Source organism: Balaenoptera ricei, chromosome 10 (assembly GCF_028023285.1).
Source record: "Balaenoptera ricei isolate mBalRic1 chromosome 10, mBalRic1.hap2, whole genome shotgun sequence".
Lineage (NCBI taxonomy): Eukaryota > Metazoa > Chordata > Mammalia > Artiodactyla > Balaenopteridae > Balaenoptera > Balaenoptera ricei.
In genome coordinates this window covers 3,883,720-3,891,520 of record NC_082648.1, presented here as the reverse complement: position 1 = coordinate 3,891,520, position 7,801 = coordinate 3,883,720, and positions in this window count along the sequence as shown.

Genomic DNA, 7,801 nt, shown 5'->3' with positions numbered 1-7,801 from the left:
GCCTCCCTGGGGTGCCCACTCCTTGGTCAATATCCTTTTCAAATCTGGTGCCACCTCCTTGCCACCGCCTCCAAATGGAAACAGCTTAAATGTCCATGAGTGAGTCAATTTAAACAAATTAAGGCATGTGCATATGATAATGGGTGGTGTGACTGTTAAAACTGTGTTTTCAAAGAATATATAATGAGTTGGGGGGAGGAATTCAGGATATGATGTTAATTTAAAAAAGAAAAAAATTTCCCTCCGTATTCCTCTATCTCACACACAAAAAAACTTGAAGGACACATGCGAAAACGATACCAGTAGTTATCACTAAATGGTGACAGTTAGATCATTTTTGTTTTCTTCTTTTCACCTTTCTACATTTGTAGGTTTTCTACCGTGACTATACTTTTCTTTTGTAATTAAAAAAAAAAAAAAATTACAGAGGCCCACAAAGCTGAATGTGAAGGAGAAGCATGGTGCCTGGGACAAACCCAGATGCTCTGAGGCGGGCAGCCAACCAGGTGCGCACCATCTTGTCATGTGGCCATGACAAGCATTAGTTTTTTGGAGCCATGTCAGAAATTTGTCAGAAAATTGAGCTTTCTGTTAACTAAAATCCTCAAGACTTCTTTTTTTTCACATGAACTCTCGTCAATAGTTTGAATAACTGAGTCTTTTTTTTTTTTAATCAAAATGAAAATCTTTCATTTTCCCCCATTAAATTCCGTGTGTTTGTTTTGGCTCCTTGCTTAGCAAACCGTATCCTGTTTCTGCCATGCTGTGTATTACTTATATGTTTCCATTTTGTGTCAGCCCTCATTTATATGTTGGCCTACCGTTCATGTCATTGAAAGATATTTAACAGAACCGGTCCCCACAGAAGGATCAGAGGCATCTTGTACTGTACACCTTTTTTTGGATGACTTGGCTCAATCATCCAGTGCTTTCTGGATACAGTGGGTTGCCTAGTTGTGCCTTTACCCAGCTGGAGATCATCTCTTCCTTATCTATTCATCTTACCATGAGAAACTTTGCCCAAACCCCTGCTGAAAGGTTCAGTACCTCTGGGACAACCTGGTGATTTTTGATAACCTTTCAAGAAAGAAAAAAATATGAAATGATGTTAGTATGATGTGGTTTGTTGTATACAAACTTGTGCTGGCTTTTTGAGATTTCTGCTTCCTTTTTGAAGCGATTACAATCTAACTGTTTAATAAGCCAGGTTAAGGTTCGCTGGGGATCAAAGTTAAACTCAACGATGCAAACTTTCCGGAACCTACATATTCCCCCTTTTGATAACTCGGACCGTTTCCCATCACTAATCCTTTGGCATCACTCCTGAGATTCCTGCAAGATTGCAGACAATGGTTCTGTGATGAAACCTACAAGTTCTGTCATCCCCAGGGATGAGATTTGTCAGGACCTGGAGACCTGAGCTTATTTAAAGAGGCCAGGTATTTACTTCCTGCAGAGCTTCACACCTAGGGCTGTAGTTTCCTTTTAACCATGTTGAAGATCCCTCTTGGAGATAGAGGAGATGACAGCTACTTAGGAGTGGAGCAACTCTGCTTTGTATCTGTCATCTTCTAGCGTAACACCATCTGCCCCTGGCCCTTCCCTATTCTCCCAGCTCAAAGCACACTCACACAAAGCTCTTTTAGCTGTTCCGGAGCATTTTTTGCAAGTCTCAGCTAGATTCTGAGCCCCAGCCTTGCTAACACGATGGCTACAAACCCATGACACTCTTTGCTGTTCTCTTGTTCTGTGCTCCTCCCTTGCACTGTTGTAAAGGCTCTTTGAGAACCTGAGGCTGCTGGAGGGCTTCCTTCGCTGGCTCTGAGTCTTCCCTTTGCTTCATTGTCGGGATCGAGATTTCTGTTTGCACCGTTTGAGTTTAACTTTGATCCCCAGCAAACCTTAACCTGGGTTATTAAAGAGTTAGATTGCAATCGCTTCAAAAAGGAAACAGAAATCTCAATCCCGACAATGAAGCAAAGGGAGATTGTACTGTCAGAATTTAATTTCGGGAAGAATTTTTTTTTAAGTTGAAGGATAGTTGATTTACAATGCTGTGTTAGTTTCAGGCGTACAGCAAAGTGATTCAGTTATATATATGTATATATATACATATATATATTCTTTTTCAGATTCTTTTCCATTATAGTTCATTATAAGATATTGAATACAGTTCCCTGTGCTATGCAATAGGTCCTTGTTGTTTATTTATTTTATATACAGCAGTGTGTATCTGCTAATCCCAAACTCCTAATTTATCCTTCCTGATCCCCTTTCCCCTTTGGTAACAATAAATTTGTTTTCTATGTCTGTGAGTCTATTTCTGTTTTATAAATAAGTTCACTTGTATCATTATTTTAGATTCCACATATAAGTGATATCATATGATATTTGTCTTTCTCTGACTTACTTCACTTAGTATGAAAATCTCTAGGCCCATCCATGTTGCTGCAAATGGCATTATTTCATTCTTTTTTATGTATATATAGTAGTATTCCACTGTATATACATCTTCTTTATCCATTCATCTGTTGATGGATTTTTAGGTTGCAGGAAGAATGTTTCTTTAGTACATCCTCTGTCCTCTTATCCTTTAAACAACAAAACACCAACATAATAGAATAAAACACAATAACAACAGCAACCAAAAAGCTCCTGTTTAGGCTTGCTTCTCATCACGGATGCAAACGAGGTCTGATAAGACACTGGAAGTGGGCATTTAGGCTCCTCGTGGTCCATTTTCTTAGAAAAACATATGACAAATGATGAAAAATGTTGCTTAACTTGCTTCAAATACGCATGTGGAGGAGCTATTCTTTCCTGTTTATTGTGCAGTGAGAAAGAGGGGAGAGGAGAGATGGAGAAAGAAGGGAAATTCGTATTGAGTACCAACCAGGTGGTTTCATTTAATCTTCATATCAATCCTGGAAACACCATCCCAATTTTAAAGGTGGAAAAAAATGAAGCTCAGGTTAAGTAACTTGAAATAACTTTGTTCGTGGTCCAAAAGGTAGAGCCAAGGGTTGAACTCAGAATCAATATGATTCTGCCGCTCATGCTTTTTTCTACATAACAGGTTGTAGGTAAGCAGCTCACAGGACAATCCAGCCCAGAGATGTGTTTTTTGGACCACACTGTATTTTAAAATTTTTGAATATATTACCAACATTTACAATGTAGGAGATTTTACATCAAATTCCAGATTTCCAGCTTCTTCTGAAAATCTCTGGACCCACATTTCTCCCCATGGCGACCACTGGCCAAGCTGAATAATGGCGATCCCTTTAGAGAGAACATGCCCCCTCCAGGTTGCCATAATCTCCGATTCTATCCTCATTTACATCCTCTACTTGGTCCTGCTGGTATTTGCATTTGCAATGCCCTAGGCCGTGCTGATGCTCTACTGGTTTTCCTGGTTTCAGAGAGAAAGGCTGCTGCCATATGCAAAAGAAGGGAGCAAAGGATATGAAAATCACAGATATGTCTCTTACACTCAATTCAGCCTCATTATTGCCCTGGAAAGGGGGCTCCCAGAAACTCAACATGTCCCCAAAAGAATGTGCTTGTTTTCCTTAGTTTGTCCCAGGCTCTGTTCCCAGTTATGTACTCAACTCTCTGTACTGTTTCTTAAACCACAGTGTCTAATAAGAGTATCATTTAAGACTTTGTAACCTCCAACAGTGGGCAAAAGAGTTTGTTCCTGTGACTGTTTAAACGGGGGTCTCAGGCATGATCAAGCTCTGTGCTGTCCCAGAATCTCTGGCTAAGCCCACCCTCACAGCTGGATGCTACGGACAGAACAGTAAAAATGTACGTAGGATAAATAGGCCAGACAGTGGGGAGAACCAGGCTGGGGATCAAGAACCTGTTTCCTGCTCTTGGTCCTGTTCTTATAAGGACACCAGAGTGTAGGCTATTACAGTAATACAGACCTGAGGAGGTAAGTCCAAAACTGGGGCTAGTAAGTTTGAATGACAAATGTAGGGGGAAATATGAAAATCATTTTGAAGGGAGAAATTCATTCATTCAGTCATTTGACACATATGTATTATGTGTCCACTACCTGTCAGACACATTTTAGGCCATGAGGATTCAGAAGTGAATGAGACAGACAGAAATTCCTGCCATCATGGAGCTTACTTTTTTATAGGGAAAGACAGACCATAAACAACCAAACAAATAAGACTAAAAAGGAAATATGTATAATGTCAGTTGATGATAAGGCTGTGGAAAAACTCAAGCAGAGGAAGGGAGTTAGGGAGCTTTGAGACTGCCAAGGGGGATATTTAAATAGAGTGTAGTCCGAGCTCAGAGTTAATGCGGGTTCGGTTCCAGACCACAGCAATAAAGTGAGGATCGCAATAAAGCAAGTCCCATGAAGTTTTTGGTGTCCCAGTGCATAGGAAAGTTCTGTTCACACTATATTGTAGATGATTAAGTGTGCAATAACATTATGTCTAGAAAAACAATGTACAGACATTCATTAAAAAATACTTTATTCCTAAAAGGTGCTAACCATCATCTGAGCCTTCGGCAAGTTGCATTCTTCTTGCAATGGTAACCTCGAAGATTATGGATCACAGGTCAACCACCACAAATATAATAATGATAAAGTTTGAAATACTATGAGAATTACCCAGATGTGGCACGGAGACATGAAGTGAGCAAATGCTGTCGGGAGAATGGTGCCGACAGACTTGGTTGACGCAGCGTTGCCACCAACCTTCAATTTGTGAAAAATGCAGTATCTGTGAAGAGCGATAAAGCAAAGCATAATACAATGAGGTCTGCCTGTAATTGGAGCCTCTCCACCAGGAAGATGATATTTGGATAGAGACCTTGAAGGGAGTCAGGAAGCAAGCCCTGTAGGTATCTGGGGAGAACCCCGTACAGACCTGGAAGTGGGACCAGGGCCAGCGTGTGTTTGAGGTGGAGCGGAGCCCGGGTAGCTGGAGAGGAGCAGTCAAGGGAGAGAGTGGTTGGAAAAGGGGTGGATGGGCCACGTGGCCCCAGGCCATGGAGGGGCTTGCAGGTCAGTGTCAACACTCGATTTTTGCTCTGATTGTCCTGGGAGGCAGGGAGGTGACATGATCAGACTTACATTTTAACGGGATCACTCTGAGAGCTCTGCTGAGAATAGTGTAGGCAACACGGTAGAAGCAGGGAGTCCGGTTAGGAGGCTATTACACAGTGGATGGTCTAGGGAGCAGCCTTGGAAGAGGTGAGATGTGGTTATAGTGTGTACATATTTTGAAGGTAAAGAGAGTAGGATTTGCAGAAGAATTAGAGTATGGGGGGGGGGGGGAGGAACAGAGAGGAAGGGAGGGAAGGAAGGAAGGAGGGAGAAAGAAAGGAAAGAAAGAAAAGGAAGGAAGAAAGAAAGAAAAAGGAAAGAAAGGAAGAAAGAAAGGAAAGAAAAAGAGAAAAAAGAAAGAAAAGAAAGAAAGAAAGAAAAGAAAGAAGAAAGAAACTCTAAGATTCTCCCCTGAGCAACCAGAAGGAGGCCATTCACTGAGTTAGGGAATGTGGTGGGAAGAGCAGGCTTTGGTAAGCAAGACCAGGAGTTAGTTTGCGGTATATTCAGATGCCCATTAAACAGTGAAGTAGAGACCGTGAATAGGAAATTTGCATGTACATGCATGATTATAAATGAGGGTATCACAAGCGTATTGATTATATTTAAGACCATCGACTGGATGAGCTCACGAAGGAAGAGGGAGTACTTAGGAAAGGGGAGAGGACCGGGGACTGGGCCTTGGGCGTTCTGATACTGAGAAGCAGGAAAGATGCTAGAGTCAGCAAAGGAGACAGAAAAGGGGTGTCCAGGAAGCAAGACTGACGATCCGAAGAGGAAAGTACGTTAAGGAAGAATGGGGTGATCAGCTCTGTCAGACGCCGCCCCGGGGCCCCGGGTGAGGAGGCCTGGGAGTGGCCCTCGGCTGTGTGGCGGACGGGTCGCTGTGATCTGGGTAAGGACAGCTTCGGCAGTGGTGGGATGTGTGGGAGGGACCTGGACAGTGGGCGGGGCCATGAAATCCTAGATAGAATGAGTTCAACAGAGAGAACGGCGGAGGGAAGACTGGAGAGTGTGAGTATGAAAACCATTTCAAGGAGTTTTGCCGCGAAGGGAAGGAGAGAAGCGAGCAGGACATGGTGGAGGAGAAAATGGGGTTAGAGGAGGTTTCCTGTGTGTGTTTGTTTCTAAGGCGGGAGCAGGTCTGAACGCTCGTGAGGCAGAGCCACTGGAGCCTGGGGTGGGGGGCGAGGGGAGAACTGCTGGGCCAGTGAGTGGATTTGAGGGCTGGGATCCCGCACACACGTGGGGAGCAGGCCAGCCCATCCCTGGGGATGGTATAAAGGCAGAGACAGATAGGCTGGTACACGGGGTGACCGGAGCTTCTATAGCCAGGCTGGTCACCAGGCTGAACATGGGGCCTGCAGGGAGGGGACCACTCAGGAGCCAGGACCAAAGGCCCATGGAGAGGGTGGTAAGGGGAGACGTCTTTAGTTCCAGTAACTGAATCTAGAGGACAGACCTTTAAACCATGAGACACAGGAGAGCTGGGAGTCACAAAGAAATGAAGACTGTGGAAGCTTCCATCAGAGCCTGAAAACCTGGGACGGGGTGAACCCTCTGAGAAAGAGGGCAGCAGAGGAGCCTGGGCCAAGGGGGCGCCTTGCAGGAACCCCCCACTCAGGGAGCCATGTGTGTCTGTGTGTGTGTCTGTGTCTGTGTCTGTGTGTGTGCGCACGTACTGGGGTGGAAGAGGAAGCAAAGAGCCTTGCTTTGTCGGTTCAAACTTGCTTTCTTGCCTGAAGAAGTGGAGACAACGGAGCCTGCAAAGGAGTGGAGAGCATCGCTTGAAGGAGGGAGCTGCCAACTGGGCCACCAGCCTCCGGAGGCCACGCAGATGGGGATGGTGGCTTAGAAAGTCTCCAGATTGAGAAGAAGAAGGCCCCCGGCTTTCGAGGGAAGAGCTGCAGTAGAGGAAGGTGGGCAGATGCCAGTCGCGGGGGCTTAAGATGTGATTAAAGGGCAAAGTGGAGCCAGCAGGTGGGTGGGAGGTTCCACGTGTTGAAGTGGTGTCCCTACCAAATGAGCAAACAGAGGAAAAGCCATACGGTGCCTCCAAGGACCAAGCAAGACATTTTAAGGGAGTGGGAGGATGGCATCAGGAAAGGGACCCTTGGAGAGGGCGAGATGGTGGAGACGGCGGTCACCACGCCCACACGCGGCCCAGGGTGTTTCGGTCTGGGCTTCCTCCCAGCAGATCCGGCAGCTGCAGGACGTGTCCAGACCCTTCACTTGTCCCAGAGCCTCCCGGCAAGATGGTGCACAACAAGGACACGGGAAAAGGAGATGCACGGTGTCCTAACATCTCCCAGATCTGTCTGGGTGGGAGCCTCCACGGCTCGCACGAGACAGCGTGAAGCAGAAGGTATAGGTATCGGTCTTGTGTTGCTTTCCTCATTCTCTTTTTGACTTACTTTCCCCACTTGTCTCTAAGTCTGGATGCAAACGTGTGTCTCTGGAGGGGGGGGGGCCGTTCTAACAGAGCTCTATTCAACGTGAGAAGTCCGACAGTTTCCTCTTGCGGATGGTGACTTCAGGGCTGGACACTGCATCATTTGGGAAATAATAACACATTGTGCTTTGGGTCCTAAAGCATCCTCCTAGAACCACGTTACGAAGGCCTTCATGGACACGCACAGCCAAAACCTTTAGCCACAGTAGAACAGGACAGCTTCATGACCCCTCCTGCTATGTACTCCTCTTACGCTCTTAGAGAAGGTCTTATTA